Source organism: Monodelphis domestica, chromosome 7 (genome assembly GCF_027887165.1).
Source record: "Monodelphis domestica isolate mMonDom1 chromosome 7, mMonDom1.pri, whole genome shotgun sequence".
Lineage (NCBI taxonomy): Eukaryota > Metazoa > Chordata > Mammalia > Didelphimorphia > Didelphidae > Monodelphis > Monodelphis domestica.
In genome coordinates this window covers 180,395,704-180,412,023 of record NC_077233.1, presented here as the reverse complement: position 1 = coordinate 180,412,023, position 16,320 = coordinate 180,395,704, and positions in this window count along the sequence as shown.

Here is a 16,320-nt window from a genome sequence, read left to right as displayed (position 1 = left end):
AAGTTTTTTTTTTTTTTCAGTTTTCTCTGAAACTGTCCATTTCATCATTTCTTAAAGGCACAATAATATTTCATTGCATCCCTATATCACAGTTTGTCCAGTCATTCCCCAGTTCATGGGCATCCCCTTATTTTCAAGTTGAGGGGGGAAAAGCTATAATTAATAAGAACTGTTCTGAATCCTTTTATCCATAGGATCCTTTTCTAGTTTCTTTTTTTTTTAACCACTCTGAAGTATAGGTCCCAAAGTGGAATAGCTGGTTCAGAAGTCTTGCATGGATTAGTAAATTTGGGGGCCCTGCTGTCTTCTGCCTTACTCCAAGCACCCCAGTGCAGAATTATGTTGGGTTCTGGAAGCCACATTAAAGAAAGGACCTTGACAAATTGGTCCATATCCAGAGGAGGGCAGCTAGGTAATGTTAAGGGTAAAATTTTTAGGGTTGAGACTGAATATAATTTTACTCGTCACCAGGGATTTAAATTCTAAATCCCAATGAAATACTCAAGTAAGAATGGAATTTTATGGTGGTTTATTTACAATAGAAGGAAGAAATTAAGAATGAGGGAGAGAGAGAGAAAGGGGAAAAGTTATGTTCCCACCTGGCCTGAGCCAGAGGGAGCTCAGTGGCCTCAGCCAAGGGACCTTCCCAGAAGATTAAATCTAGCTCGGCTTCCAGCCACGAGGCCTCCTCCAAGATGAAGGGCCTCCTCAAATGCTGGTGCCTTCAGAAAGGTCAAGGAAAAGGGAAGTCAGCTGTATCACTCACCACGTAGTGCCTTCAAGGAAGCACTTGGTGTGAGGATCCACACACCACCAAGTCAAATTCCACTGCCAAAGTCCACAAAAAGAGTCTCTCTCGCAGGAAGTGATGTGAAATATAAAGGCAGTTCTTTACTTTATTTCCTGCATCTCATATATACCAATGGTGGCTTAAACTTAGCTTAGGACAGCCCAGGGGGTCAGTCAGTTGTTTCTGATTTGTCACTTTCTAGCACACGAGGGTCATAGACCATCCTCCCCCACAATTAATCCTTAAGTGGAGGTGTATACATTCCTGGTTGCTAGAATTCTAAAGACTAAGCAGGGCGGAGTAAATCTAAAATTCACAGTAATAAAAGGACCAGCGATTGTGTCATATAGAACCTAAAGAACAGATGTTTAACTTTAGATGGTTAGCTTGAGAAAGTGAGAAATTAGGAGCATGATAGCCGTCTTTAAGTATTTGAAAGGCTATCATGTGGTAAAATGATGAAATTTGTTCTATTTACTGAGTTGAACTAGATGACTCCAAAGTTCCTTCTAAAATGAAGATTCTGTGGAAGAAATTATCACTGCTTTGAATTATTATCTATGTAATTCTAAACTAAAAATGTAAGCTCTGTAAGTAAGAATTGTTTCATTTATGACATGCATTTCCTTAGTACCTAACATAGGGCCTGGAATATACTGTTATTGTGGTTGCTGAGTCATAATTCTTTGGGACCTCATAAGGGATATTTGTAACAGTTAAATTAGTCTCTAGTAATAAAAGTATTATATTTTATGAGATTTATTAAAGATTATTAGAAATCAAGGATAAAGAAATTCAAAATAAGAAAGCACGTGCCTAGGGCACATTAGCCCATTCACAACCTCCTCACTACATCTTGCCTACCAGGCAGAGAGCTCTTTAAATAAAAATTGTGTTCTCCCACTCAGGTAAGGACTCAGGTGAGATTATAGGGAATTCTGGGAAGTACCAAGGTCTTCTGGGGATTGAAGTCTGGGGTGCAAATCTCCATTTTTATATATTCTTGGCAAAAAAAAACAAAACCCTCTAATGGTTTGCCATTTCCTTTTCCAATAGATTAAGGCAAACAGAGGTTAAGTGACTTGCCTGGTTGTCTGAGGTAGTATTTGAATTCAGGTCTTGTTGACTCCAGGTTCAGCACTCTATCCACTGAACTACCTATACTTATTAAATGCTTGATGATTGATTAATTGATTGCTAAATCCTGGACAGCCAGACACGAGTCTATGGAAGGATGTGCTAATTACATATGCACTTATTTAACAGAGGCAGGTTTGGCCAACTGTTTTATAGTCTTTCCTGTGACCCTTGAAAAAATGCTAAAAGAGGCTAGAATATTTACATTTATATATGTATATTTATATTTATCTGGAATAGGCCTCCATTGATACCAGAGGTCAAGGAACCATGCAATATATAGAGATCAAATACAAAGAGAAATCAGTAATTAAGGTGAATTTTCACTTTTCGTAAATATCCTATGTATCTATATAACAATGTCAACTAAAGCTACTTTGAAATTCTTCCAAATCTAGGAGATTGGTGAAAACGACTCCCAAAAAAGAAAAATGACAAATGTTGAAGGGGCTTTTGGAAAATCTGGCACTTTGATGTATTGCTGGTGGACTGACGAATTGGTAAGCATTCCAGAAAACAATTGGAAATATACACAAAAAGCTACCAAACCATGCATGTCCTTTGACCCAACTATGCTACTTCTAGGTTTTATCCAAAAGAGATCAAAGAAAGAGGGAAAGATTCTATTGTTCTAAAATACTTATAGCAGCTTCTTAATGTGGTGGCAGAAAAAAAAATGGAAACAAAGAAGCTACCCATTAATTGGGGAATAGCTGAACAAATCAGGATACATGAATATGATGGAATAATTCTGCACTGTTAGAAACGAGGTAAATAAATGATTTTAAAGAGACCCAAAAGGCCTTGTATATAAAGATAGGCAAAATGAGATAAGCTAGACCAGAGGAACAATTTGAACAATAATAACAATATGATCAAGACAAAAAGTCAGAAGTCAAGCACAAATTTGGGATGGAGATGTCTAAATCTGTGCATTTTGCATTTCTTTTGAGCTACTACAATCCTACTTTGCTCATAAAGCCCAACACTTTCTTTGCTGCTGACACATCATGCTGGAAGGTCTTGTGCCCAGTGTCTCCTATGTCTCCTATGTCTAGTTCCAGGCAGAGAAGCACAGCCATCTGGAAGCTTCCTATTTTGACTGGTCTTGCTAAATTTGCTTTCCCCTCTATGGACTAGAGAAATACAAGTGATATTGACAGTGATTAGATTTGGAGACCCTGAGACAAAGTTACCTCTAACCTAATTGAAGCCCCAAATAGGTTGAAAGAATATTTAAATGCTCTCTAGTTTTTTACTCCCTCTTCAACATTTAAATAAGACACATTCTGAATTTATTTCTCTGTTCTTGTCACCCAAATAAAAGGTTTCTGTTCTTTTCACTTGATAATCCTGACAATAGTCACAAATAAACATGTTGTAGTCTAAAGGGCACAATACTAAAAATTAGGAGGCTTCAACTCTCACTTCACCTTGGCCTCAACTGACTTTATATTTAACTTCAGCTTTCTTTGGATTATTTTATCTGAGTCTTCCAGCAACCCTCTTTATAGGATCACAGGAACACAGATATAGCCCTAGAAGGGATCTTAGAAGATAGCAGATCCAACCCCTTCATTTTACAGATGTTATAAATAAAAGTTAATCTTGGAGACTTTATACTAAATTTATAAGAAAGAGTGAAATAAGGGAGGTTGGGCCTGAGGCCCTTGATATAGAAAGTAAGTGCTATTATTTGTTTCACAAATTAGGAAACTCAAAACTAGAAAAGTGAGAAGATTTTGTTCATCTGTCATGTTGCTGTTAGTTGTTTTTTCAGTCACATCTGACTCTTGGTGACCCCATTTGAAGTTTTCTGGGAAAAGAGAATGGAGTAGTTTACCATTTCTTTCTCCAGCTCATTTTACAAATGAGGAAACTGATGTAAACAGGGTAGTGACTTGCCCAAAGTCACATAGCCAGGAAGTATCTGAGGATGTGAATTGGAAATCATGAAGATGAGTCTTCTTGACTCCAGGACTGGCTCCATCAACTTCCCATCTAGCTGCCCACATTAGTCATACAAGAAGTCAATGGCAAAGCAAAGCTAGGACTATAATCTAAGTCTTCTAAATCACAGATCTTTGAGTTTCCAGCTATCTCTGAGTAACCTGGGACTCAAGATGCCTACACAAGAATCCCACAAGAATGTTCCATGTCTTCAAGAGGGGTAGGATTGGCATCTGCTCATGACAGAAGAGAACCAGTTTCTTCTAGCTTTCAACTTCAAAAGTTGACACACTCAGCTCTATGATCCCTTCAGAGAGAGATTCTTGGAATGAGAAAAAGACTCTTGGAAGAAGCTGTAGTGTAGGGGAACCAGAATATTGATAATGTTCCTCTCCCTAACTTAATACACTAGAGATTTTGAAGTAACTTCCTCTTTTTCTTTCCTTCTTTATCTTTAAAAAAATTTTTAATATCTTTATTTTTGCTAACATTTGTTTTTATTCAATATATAACATAATAAGTAACATAACAATAGTATAATACAAATGCTTTGTTATAAATGCATAATAAATTATAATAAATATACATATTCAAGAGAAACAAATTCTCACAATAGTTACAAGTAAAAATCTATGTCTCATTCTTCTCCACATACACATCCCCCTTTCCCAAGAAGGCAGATAATATAATATAGGTTGTACATATATTATCATATAACACATATATCCCTGTTTGTCAGTTGTGAAGCAAGGCAGGTATGTTTACACTAGAGAAAAATTCATGGAGGAAATAAAGTAAAAAATGGCCTGCTTTTGACCACCTGCCTGTGGACTCTGTCTCTTCCTTCTACAGAGGTGATTATCCTTTTTCATCATGGGTCTCTTGGAGTTGTCCAGGATCCTTGCCTTATTGATAATAGTTAAATCATTCACAGTTGATCATAATACAAACAGTCACCACAAAAAAAAAGTGGTATAAGTATTTTAGAACATATAGTTTCTTTTCCTTTTTCCTTGATCACCTTGGGAAATAAATGCAATAGTGGTGTTACTAGACCAAAAGATAGTTTTAGTTTTAACTCTCTCTCTCTCTCTCTCTCTCTCTCTCTCTCTCTCTCTCTCTCTCTCTCTCTCTCTCTCTCTCTCTCTCTCATTCTCTTTTCTCTCTCTTTCTCTCTCTCTCTCTGATTTTCCTCTTCCAATGAGAACTTATTCACTCTGCCTATTACCTTGTATGTTCTAAATTATGTAACTTCTCTGATTTATGTTTCCTATCAGCATGGATAAATGGGTTTATTTACTAAATAACCTGAGCAATAAGTCTTGAAGGCCCAATATGCTGTCCCTCTTGAGACAGAAATAAAAGTCTTCCTTGGAGAAATGTGGGTGGAGGAAGCTCTAAAAATGTATCTATTTTTGTCTCCCTCTGAACTACATGTAGACAGACTGAGGTCTATGGGGTGTTTAGTGAGTACTAGTACCTCTGGCAAGAAGGCTTTCCAAGCCCTTTTCAGGGTTGCTCACCCATTTCTAGTGACCTGTCACCCAATTTTCACTTTTGACTCCAAAAACCATGCACAGTGGCCACATCCTGGCAAAATCCTCTCAGCAGAGAGGCTCAACCAGATTTAGGATGGCTGAAAGGCTTTAAGCCTGAGGTGATCTAAGGGGATGTCTACCCTAAGTAACTGAAGACTTTTTCCAAGTAGAATGAAGAGATGAGAACAATTTGTTCCAACAGCCATGAAGACGGTTAAACAAGTATTGTAATGCACTTAGAGCATGGTAAGACATGGAAGACACCAAAACCATCCACTTTGTCCTGTCCTATCATCAGTTTTCGTGACTTTTGTCTTGCCACTGGACTTCAGTGACTCTAGAAGAGAGAGTGAGTTTAATGATTTTGTGAAACTGCCTCACCAAAGTCCAATTCACTAACAATGATGTCACTGGTCCTCTTTGAAAACAAAGGACAAACAATAACAACAACAACATTAGCAACACACACACAATACCAAATTACTAAATCCCACAGAATTTACAGAGCCATCTTCTTGTTTTCACTCTCTGGTTTCTGCAAGAGACAGAAAGAAGAAAATCAAAAAAGCCTAATCCTTGGATTGTAGAAATTGCCAGTCTGGTTAGTATCATCTAACAAACTAAATGTTGTAAGATTGGCCAACATAACAGTAAAGGAAAATGATAAATGTTGGAGGGGTTATTGCAAAATTGGGACACTAATGCATTGTTGGCAGAGATGTGAACTGATCCAACTATTCTGAAGGGCAATTTGGAACACTGCCCAAAGGGCTATAAAATTGTGCATACCCTTTAATCCCATAATATCACTGCTGAGTCTGTATCACAAAGAGATAATTAAAAAAGAGGAAAGGACTTACTTGTACAAAAAAATTTATAGCAGCTCTTTTTGTAATGGCAAAAAATTGGAAACTGAGGGAATGTTCATCAGTTGGGGAATGACTGAATAAATTGTGGTATATGTTGAATACTATTGGGTTATAAGAAATAATAAGTAAGATGCTTTTCAGAAAAAACCAGAAAGATCTACAGGAACTGATGCAGAGTAAAATAAGCAGAACTGGGAAAACATTGTACACAGTAACAACAATATTGTATGATGATAATTTGTGAAAACTTGGCTACTCTCAGCAATGCAGTGATGTGAGATAATCCTGAAAGATTATGATGGGGAATGCCATCCACCTCCAGAGAAAAAACAGTTGAAGCCAAATGGATGTAGGTCAAAGCATACTATGTTTCATATCAGTGTATTTATGGTTTTATTGGGGAAGGTCGGTTTTATATAAGTGTGCTCTTATAGCAATGACCAATAGGGAAGTGTTTTGCATGATAATGAAAATAATTTTTTTAAAAATAGATAGTATAGATTCTTCAGCATAGACTATAGACAAATCAAGACTAAAAAAGTAGATGTTGATATGACTATCAATTCCCACGGTAGTCTAGGAAACTAAGGAGTAGGAATTAGTGGAGAGTGGGGGAAAATGGCTCACTCATTAATCAGATAAGGCTTGATAAACCCCCTCATACAACATTCAGTATTCTCTCTCTCTCTCTCTCTCTCTCTCTCTCTCTCTCTCTCTCTCATTATAATACAGTTCACTGAGAATAAGGAATGTTTCATTCCTTGTACTTACATCCATTGTGCCTAGCACACAGTAGGTGCTTAATAAATATTTGTTGATTAATTGAATGACATGTATTTTTGTATATTTTATATATGTATTTGTATATTTTTGTAAGTGTTTCATCTACCCACCTTGCTCCTTGAGGACAGGACTGTTTCATTCTTACCTTTTCATACACAATTCATTATCTTCCATTCTGTAGAAGCTTAATAGTTATCAGAATGAAATGCATTACATTGGTAGATTAGATAAAAGCCTTCTTTGGAGAGGGGATATTAAAAGATATTTGATTCTATGAACTTCAGGTATAAAGATTTTCAACTGCCATCATGACATAAAGTGAACAGAATGCCAAGCTGTGAAGACTAAATTAGATCTCTCCCATGATTGTGAAGATTAAATTAACTTCCCTGCCCATTTTTAGATTTAATCACCAAAAGTGTAAACACCCTACCCTACTTACTAGTTGAGTGGAGAGGTCTGTGACCCATGTGTGCGATAGTGAATGACAAATCAGAATCAAACTGACTGCCCCCTGAGCAGTCCTAAACAAAGCTTCAACTGTAACTGGTAGATGTGAAAGTGGAGGAAGCACAGGAAGTGACACCAAAGAAAGTGTCTTTAAAAGAGAGGTACAACTTCCTATGGGAACTTCAACTTCAACTTCTTCTGGAGTTCTGAGTTTAAGTTGGAGGCTGGTGAAGAATTTGCTACCTGGACCTGCGACCCTATACCTGGTGAGACTTCTTAAATCTCTCCCTTTGGACTGACATATGGTGAGTGAAAAGAGCTGACTCCTTTCCTGGATTTTCTGAAGAGACTAACCTCAGGAGAGACCTATCCTCTTGGGAGAGGCTCCCTGCATCTCCAGGTCCTCAGCTCAAAAGCTGAGACCTCTCCAGCTAAGGACTAAACTCCCTTGCCTGGGTTGAGCCAGGGGTTGGAGCAAAATACTTAGTGCTTAGACTAGATATCTTACCCTATCCTCTCTCTGATTTCTTAATTCACTCTTTCTATATTTTGTAAGTAAATTGTAAATAAATCTCTTTGGAATTAATTAGATTCCTGACGACCCTACTCTTGAATAATCCAGTCCAACCTTTTATTTAAAAAAGCAAAAACCTATTTCCCCCTTACAAAGCAAAGAGAATAGAAGAAAACAGTTTATAAAGCAGTGAATTGACAAAATTGACCAAAAAAAGGGCAATGAATTCTGGAAGGATAGCTAAAAAAAAAAAAGTAGGACTATGAACTGGTCCAGCCACTCTGAAAAGCAATTAGGAACTATGCTGAAAAAGTTATCAAACTGTACATGTTATTTGACCAAGTGATACTACTATGAGTGCTCTACCCTAATAAGATCAATAAAAGAGGAAATGGCCACATAAGTACAAAAATATTTATAGCAGTTCTTTTTGCAGTGGCTAAGAATAACAAACTGGGGAGAATGCCCATTAAAAAGTAATGACTAAACAATTCAGGCTAGGTGAATGTGATGAAATACTATTATGCTGTAAGAAATGAAAAAGAGGATAGTTTTAGAGAAACCTAAGAAGACATATATGAGCTGATACAGAGTAAAGTGCAGCAGAACCCAAATAACAATTTATTTTATTGATTAATTAAGAAAAATTTTCCATGGTTACATGATTCATGTTCTTTTCCTCCCCTCCTCCCACCCCCTTCCCATAGCCAACGCGCAATTCCACTGGGTTTTACATGTGTCATTGATCAAGACCTATTTCCATATTATTGATATTTGCACTAGAGTGATCATTTACAGTCAATATCCCCAATCATATCCCTATCAAACCATGTGATAAAGCAGTTGCTTTTCTTCTGTGTTTCTGCTCCCACAGTTCTTTCTCTGGATGTGGATAGCATTCTTTCTCATAAGTCCCTCAGAAACCAGATAACAACTTAAACAACAATAATATTGTAAAGAAAAACAACTTTGAAAGGCCTAGGAACCCTAAACAACACAATGATCAATCATAATTCCAGAGGACAAATGAAACAAGCTACCCACATCCTGGCAGAAAGATGATGGACTCAATGTTTTTGGGGGGCATGGCCAATGGGGAAATTTGTCTTGTTTGGAGCAAGTTTTGCTATTCTGTCTTTCTTAGTTTTTCTTGGGTGGGGAAGTGGAAGAGAAGATGGATTGTGATTGATTCAAAAAATAAAAATTAATTTAAAAAAAAGAGAAAGTTGATGAATACATGTTCCTATCCCATTCCCTCTAGGTAGTTTTGCATGGTATATAAAAAATCCAATCACTGTCACCTCCTCTTGCTAATTCTTCCAATCTCCCATTGCTCTGTCAAGTTACTCTCTTCATAGCTTTGAAAGAGCAAACAGGGTTTTTAATTAACAAGTCATGTCTTTCTCCTACCTTACATTTATTTAACTGCTCAATTCACAAAGCAGGCACCTTCAGGGAAGAAGGAGAATTTTTTTTAAGAAGCTATTAAAAGGTGTCAGATGAACAGGTGCAGACTTGTTGGTGTCTGTGAATGCTTAAATCTTTTAAATTAATTTCACTGATGGATCATTTTTCATTAATAACTCTAGGCATTTTTTAAAGCATTACTTCCATCTCTTCTGAAAGAGAAGGATAGGCTCTCTGTTATTTTTTATAAGGGTTTAGAGGTTTTTTTCTGTTTAATTTTTCCAGATGACATGTCAATACAATTTTTAATAACCATTTTAACTTTTTAAAATCCATATTCTCTCCCTCTCTCTCTTCTTCCCCCTCCCATAGACAACAAGTAATGATAGAGGTTATACATGTGCTATCAGATAATACATATTTCTGTGTTCATCATGTTGTGAAAGAAAACTAATATCACTTAAACAAGAAAAAAACTAATGAAGGAGTGAAAAAATGGTCTGCTTCAATCTATATTCAGACTCTATCAGTTTCCTCTATGGGGGTTGATAGTTTTTATTAATCATGAATCTCTTGAGGTTGTCTTGGATCTTTGGATTACTGAAAGTACCTAATTTTTCACAGCTGATCATCATACATTATTGCTGTTACTGGTTATATGAATCCCCTGGTTCTGCTTACTTCACTTTGCATCACTTCATACAAGCCTTTTCAGGTTTTTTTAAAATTATCATCCAATTCTTCATTTCTTATGGCACAAGCCATTCTGCAACTGATGGGCATCCCTTCAATTTCCAATTCTTTGTCACCACAAAAAGAATTACTATAAATATCTTCATACAAACAGATTCTTTTCTCCTATCTTTTATCTCTTTGGGATATAGACCTAATAGTGGTTTAGCTGGGGCAAAGGGTATACATAGTTTTATGATCCTTTGGGCACATTTCCAAATCTCTCTCCAAAATGGTTGAATTGTTCATAGCTCCACAAACAGTGTTTAAGTGTCCCAATATTCCCACATTCCCTCCAACATTTATCATGTTCCTTTTTTTTATTATATTAGCCAATCTGATAGGTGTGAGTTGTTACCTCAGAGTTGTTTTAATTTGTATTTCTCTAATTAATAATGACTTGAAGCATTTATGTATGACTAATGATAATTTAAATGTCTTCATCTGAGAACTGCCTGTTCATGTTTTAATAACTTATCAATTGGGAAATAGCTTGTATTCTTTGACTCAGTTCTCCAAATACTTGAGAAATGAGGCCTTTGTCAGAAACATTTGCTATAAAAAATTTTTTTCCCTGTTTTTTGTTTTTCTTCTAATCTTGGTGGCATTGGTTTTATTTATGCTTCAGCTCCTTCGTTTATAAAATGATAGGGTTCAACTCAAGAGTTTCTAAGGTCCATTCCAGCTACAAAAACTTTTTAAGGCTTAGGTTTTAATTGGTATGGCTTAAGGAAGTATGTGACCTGCGGCTACACTCACACTTCCCTATTCTGGGTCTTCCTCTGTCCTCTGTAGATGTAGGAATCCTTTATATTTACTTTGTCCATGTCCCAACAGCCCATGTGTTCAATCAGTACAGGCCTTGAAAAGGAACCATAGTTAATTCTAATAGAGAGCCAGGATCCATGTCCATTCATTACATTGAGTTGTTTACTTTAATACAAACCATTCTATGTATTGTGATCAGCTGGACTTTCCTTGTAGCTCTAGTTCCTTCCCTGCAGAGAGATAGGATCTGGCATTTGTGGGGGCTCAAGCCTACCCTTGGATAATGGTTTTGAGGACAAAAAAGTCATCTTAGTTCCTTCTTTGCTTCAAGTATCACAGGGAGAGATGTTAATGTTGTTCAGTCATAAACCAAACAGCTGTTTTAAGAATATATTTGAAATTTTCCAGTGTTAAATATGTTGTTGTTGAATTGTTTCAGTAACATCCTAGTGACCTCATTTAGGGTTTTCTTGGCAAAGACACTGGAGTGGTTTGCCATTTTCTTCTCCAGCTCTTTTTACAGATGAGGAAACTGAAGCAAGCAAGGTTAAGTGACTTGTCCAGAGTCACAAAGCTGTTAAGTGTCTGAAGTTGGATTTTAACTCAGGAAGATGAGGCTCTCTGACTCCAAGCTAGGCACTCTATCCTCTGATCCACATAGCTATCCCTTGGAGGAGTTAATAGAAGACAATAAATATCTAGTCCCCACCTCTAAGCTCATACACAAGGAACCATTTCTAATAGATCCAAAAAGCAGGGTTTCTACTCATTGGATTTTTTTAAACACCTGCAGGAAATGTATACAAGGATTATAACTGAAAATCTGTTACCCTAAAAAAGAACTACATTTCCCAGGAGCCCACTGACTTCCTGTCATTATGTACTTCCTGTAGATAGGGGATATTAGGCGGGGACATGGAAGGTCCCATCTCTTTACTTCTATCTGTAAAATTTAAAATTAAATCTAATAAAAAACAAGAATGTGGAAGGTCCCAACTCTTTACTTCCTGTCCCGAGCTTGGTGGTGGTAAGGCAGGTGTTTGAACTCACTGATCAGCCATGGGCATGTGGTCTTTATTTTGTATCTTCTTTATTCCTTGATTTCTAATGATCGTTAATAAATCTCTTAAAATATGATATTTTTATTATTGAGATTTAATTTTAAATTTTACAGATAGAAGTAAAGAGATGGGACCTTCCATGTCCCCGCCTAATATCCCCTATCTACAGGAAGTACATAATGACAAGAAGTCAGTGGGCTCCTGGGAAATGTAATTCTTTTTTTAGGGCAACAGATTTTCAATTATACAACACAGAGATCAAGAAGTTGGTAGTGGATCTTCTTGTGAAATTCTGTCATCCAATAACTTAGGGCTACCTTAATAGGGCTTTAATACTGAGGTAAGTAGGACAAAAGCTGCTTAACCTCATTGATTCCATTTCCCTTTCTGCTTTATTCTCTACTGCTTGCAACAGTCTTCTACTTCACCACTCACCTAAACTGTTCTCTCCAAGACAGTCAGTGATTTCTTAACTGCCAAATCTGAGGTTCTTTTCCCATCCTTTTTTTACCTCTCTGCCACATGTGATACTGTAGAAGGAAGAAAGAAAGGAAATAAGCATCTGTAATGGGCCTACTATGTGCCAGGCATTGTGTTAAGTCCTTTAGTATCTCATTTGATCCTCATAACAACCCTTTGAGCTAGGTGCTATTCTTATCCCCATTTTATAGTTGAGGAAACTGAGCCAGACAGAGGTGACTTGCCCAGGGTTACACAGCTAGTATCTGAAGTGTCTGAAGCCAGATCTGAATACAGATCTTCTTGATACCAAATCCCAGCACTTTATCCTTTGTGTCATCTAACTGCCTCCACATTGACTACCTCTTCATGCTGGGTATTTTCTCCTCATTCAGTTTTTGTGACACTGCTCTATTGTGGCTATCCTGCTATATTCTGAGGCATGTTTTTAGTCTCCTTTGCTTGACCATCATTCCCATCCCTTCCCCTTTGGCATCCCCTTTTATTTTCTCTCTGCACTCTCTTTCGGTAATCGCATCAATTACCATGGTTTCAATTTTCATTTGTGTGCAGGTCACTCCATGAAGATCTTCCACTTCAACTCCAGAGTGACCTTCTTGAACTCTGGTTTGAATTACATACTTCCCATTGGACATGTCCAAATAAATCATCTCAAACTCAAGAGACATAAAACAAACCTAACCTATTGTATTTATCTTCTCCACAACCCCCCCAAACTTCTCTTTTGAGAGTGTCAATATCCTTCTAGTCATCTAAATTTTTAACCTCAAAGTCATCCCCCAACTCTTCCCTCTTTCTCAGTCCCCACATCCAAACATTTACCAAGCCTACCCCCATAGTATCTTTTCCACCTACCCCTCCCAGGAATACCACTCTAGGCAGGGCTTTCATTATCTCTCTCCTAATGCTCTTACAATAGCTTTCTAACTGGATTTCCAGATTCCAGATTCTTCCCTTCTCTAAACTAAACTCTGAAGAATTGACAAAATAATCTTCTTAAAGCAAAAAGTCTCACAATATCATTTTTCATTCAAGAAACTCCAATAGCTGTCTATTCCCTTGAAGATAAATTACAAGACCATTTAAAGATCTTAACAAACAGGCTCCAGATAACCTTTCTAGACTCACTCTACATTACTTTCTTTCATTCATTCTATGGTGCAACCAAACAGGTCTACTCACTTTCTCCAAATCTGAGTGCTCCATCTCCCAGTTTTCTGATTTTGTATATACTATCCTTCATGCCTAGAATGTACTACCTTCCCCTCTTGTAATCTCTAATTTCCCTCAAGGATTAGTTTATGTCTCTGCACCAAGAAATCTATCCTGATGCTCCCTGCTTTGAAAGTTCTCTCCCTCCTCAAATTATATACATACTTATCTATTTACATATTGGATCTCTTTCCCCCAGCCTACACACACACACACTCACACACACACACACACACACACACACACACACACACACACACATTTTAATATTGAAATAGTATTAGTGGCTTCATTTTGCCTTTATTCACCATTTTGTGAAATTAAGTCTGTCACCTGAATTTGGAGAAGTCTCAAGATTACTTTTCTCTACCTCCCAAGAATCATCCATTTTAATTAATATCACAAGATTATGTCTTTTCCTCCTCTACTTTGTGTCTTCTGATGATCTCTCAATCCCCTCCACCAAATCTCACCCTCACTTCATTGAATCCAGATTTCCTCCAATAAAAAATTAGGTGTCATAATGCTATCATCCAGTTTTTGATTCCCTGAAAATTGTATCTTAACTGGGTAAAAACCAAAGTTTCTGAGTTTTGGGCTACCGAGAGCCCTGACCCTGTTTTGTTCTGCAACCACATGCACTACAAAATAAATCAGCTGTCTGGATGATACTCTTTTTTTGTTGTTTAACTATAACAACAAACAATAAATTATGAGCTCCTTATAAGCAGTAACTTTTTCATTTTGTCTTTGTAATCCTGGCACAAAGTCATGAAAGGGAAAGGAACTGGACCTGTGATTTCATCAATATGGAGAATTTCTAGATGCAGAAATTTCCTCTACTAATTCTAGTCCATATCTCTATTGAAATTTGTAATCTTAGTTGCTTAGAACATTGAGATGAACCTGCTCTCAGGTTCACAGTTATTATGTTTCAGAGGTTGCCCTTGAATCAAGATCTTTCTGACTCTGAGGCCAGATTTCTAACCACTATGTCAGCTGCTTCTCAGCACCTAATAAATAATAAATGCTTGGTTGGATTGGATTTTTTCCCCATTTCACAGATGTAAGAACTGAGGCTCAGAGAAATTAAATGATGTGCCCATGGTGAGTTAGTACATGTTGGAGTCTGAATTTGAGCCCTGACTCTAACTCCATTACCCTTCCCACTACTACAAATCATCTCTTTATTATTCAAGATACCACAGTGAAAAGAACAGGAAATCCCACTCCTCACACATTCCACTCTAGACAGAGAAAGGCAGCAAGCAGAAAGAGAGCTCACAGCAGAGCCCTGTAATACTACAACCTGCAGAACCACAGCTCTGAGATATGAAAGACCAAAGTTTGACTTTCTAGGCCATCTGGGACAGCCCCCTTGTGGTCAGTCAGTTCTCAGTAAAGTGATGGGTAACCTAGTGCTCAAGACCATTTGCATTTTCTTCACTGGTGAGGATTGATAGCATGCTGCATGAAGGACAAGAGTAGCTAAGGATTTGAAAATGGCGCCTTTTTGTGTGTTGGTCTTTTCCCAGTGTCTTCTTCCAGGGAGAACCTGGTGCCTCAGATGTGTCCTCCCTCCAAGGTAGAAGCCAAAAAAAGTAGGATCTCTCTTTTCTTCAGTTCTTATCAATTCCATCTTCATAGAACACTGAATAGAAAGATTCTACCAAAAAAGAGTCATGCAAAAAGGCTTGAATCCTGGGTTACGTATGAAAACAATGCTGTCAACCTCCCCCTCAGGGGATCTTCTACTGCAACTGTGACACCCTCTCTCCAGAGTCTCCTTCTTGTGCCTAGTATCCTCCTGTTCTCTCAGACCTTCATTCAAACCTGCTGTCAGGAATGGTTCTGTGAACAGAACCTCATTAATATCCCATTGGGCATGTTAGTCACTGTGTGACCTTTCTCAGAAATATTTGCATTTTAGGTGGCAAAATGACTTTATCCCATATTAAGAGAATTTTCAAACACCAGCCAGCCCCTCTGCAGGTGAGAGATTGTTGAAGCAAAGGACCCCTTGAAGCATCCCCCAAATTAAACTAAGTAGGAGGTTGCTTACTTAGAGAGTATTTATCATTTATGGCTGTAAGCCCACCCCAAATAGCTGCTGTGAACCAAAGGCAAAGGCAATCTGTCAATGTCATAAATCAAGTGTCTGTGGTTTGTATATAAGGCTTCACTTGAGGTATTGGGGATAATAAAAGGGGGGCAAAACTGAAGCCATGCCCCCATTATGAGTTATAATCCTCACAAAGAAATGTCTTATGAACCCATACCAAGCAGCAGAAAAACAACTGTTATTTAATTTATCACAATAGAACACAAAAGTGCTAGGGGTGGGAGTTGAAGTTAGAGGAGTCAATGGGGTTTATCCAGAGCTACTTTCCTTGTATGACTAGCATGGAGGTAAAGACCTTTGACTATTTTGAAGGCTTGCAAAATTTATATTCACTTATGAAAATTATGAGTTAATGACAAGGTGGTTTGCATTTGTAAAATAAGGTGAGGAGGAATCAGAAATTTGATCCAATTCTTTTTGCCTCTCTCCACTATCCTGGATCCATCTTATAAAGAATTCACAGAGATGAAGGGGACAGAGGAAGGACAGAGAAGCAATGGGTATAAA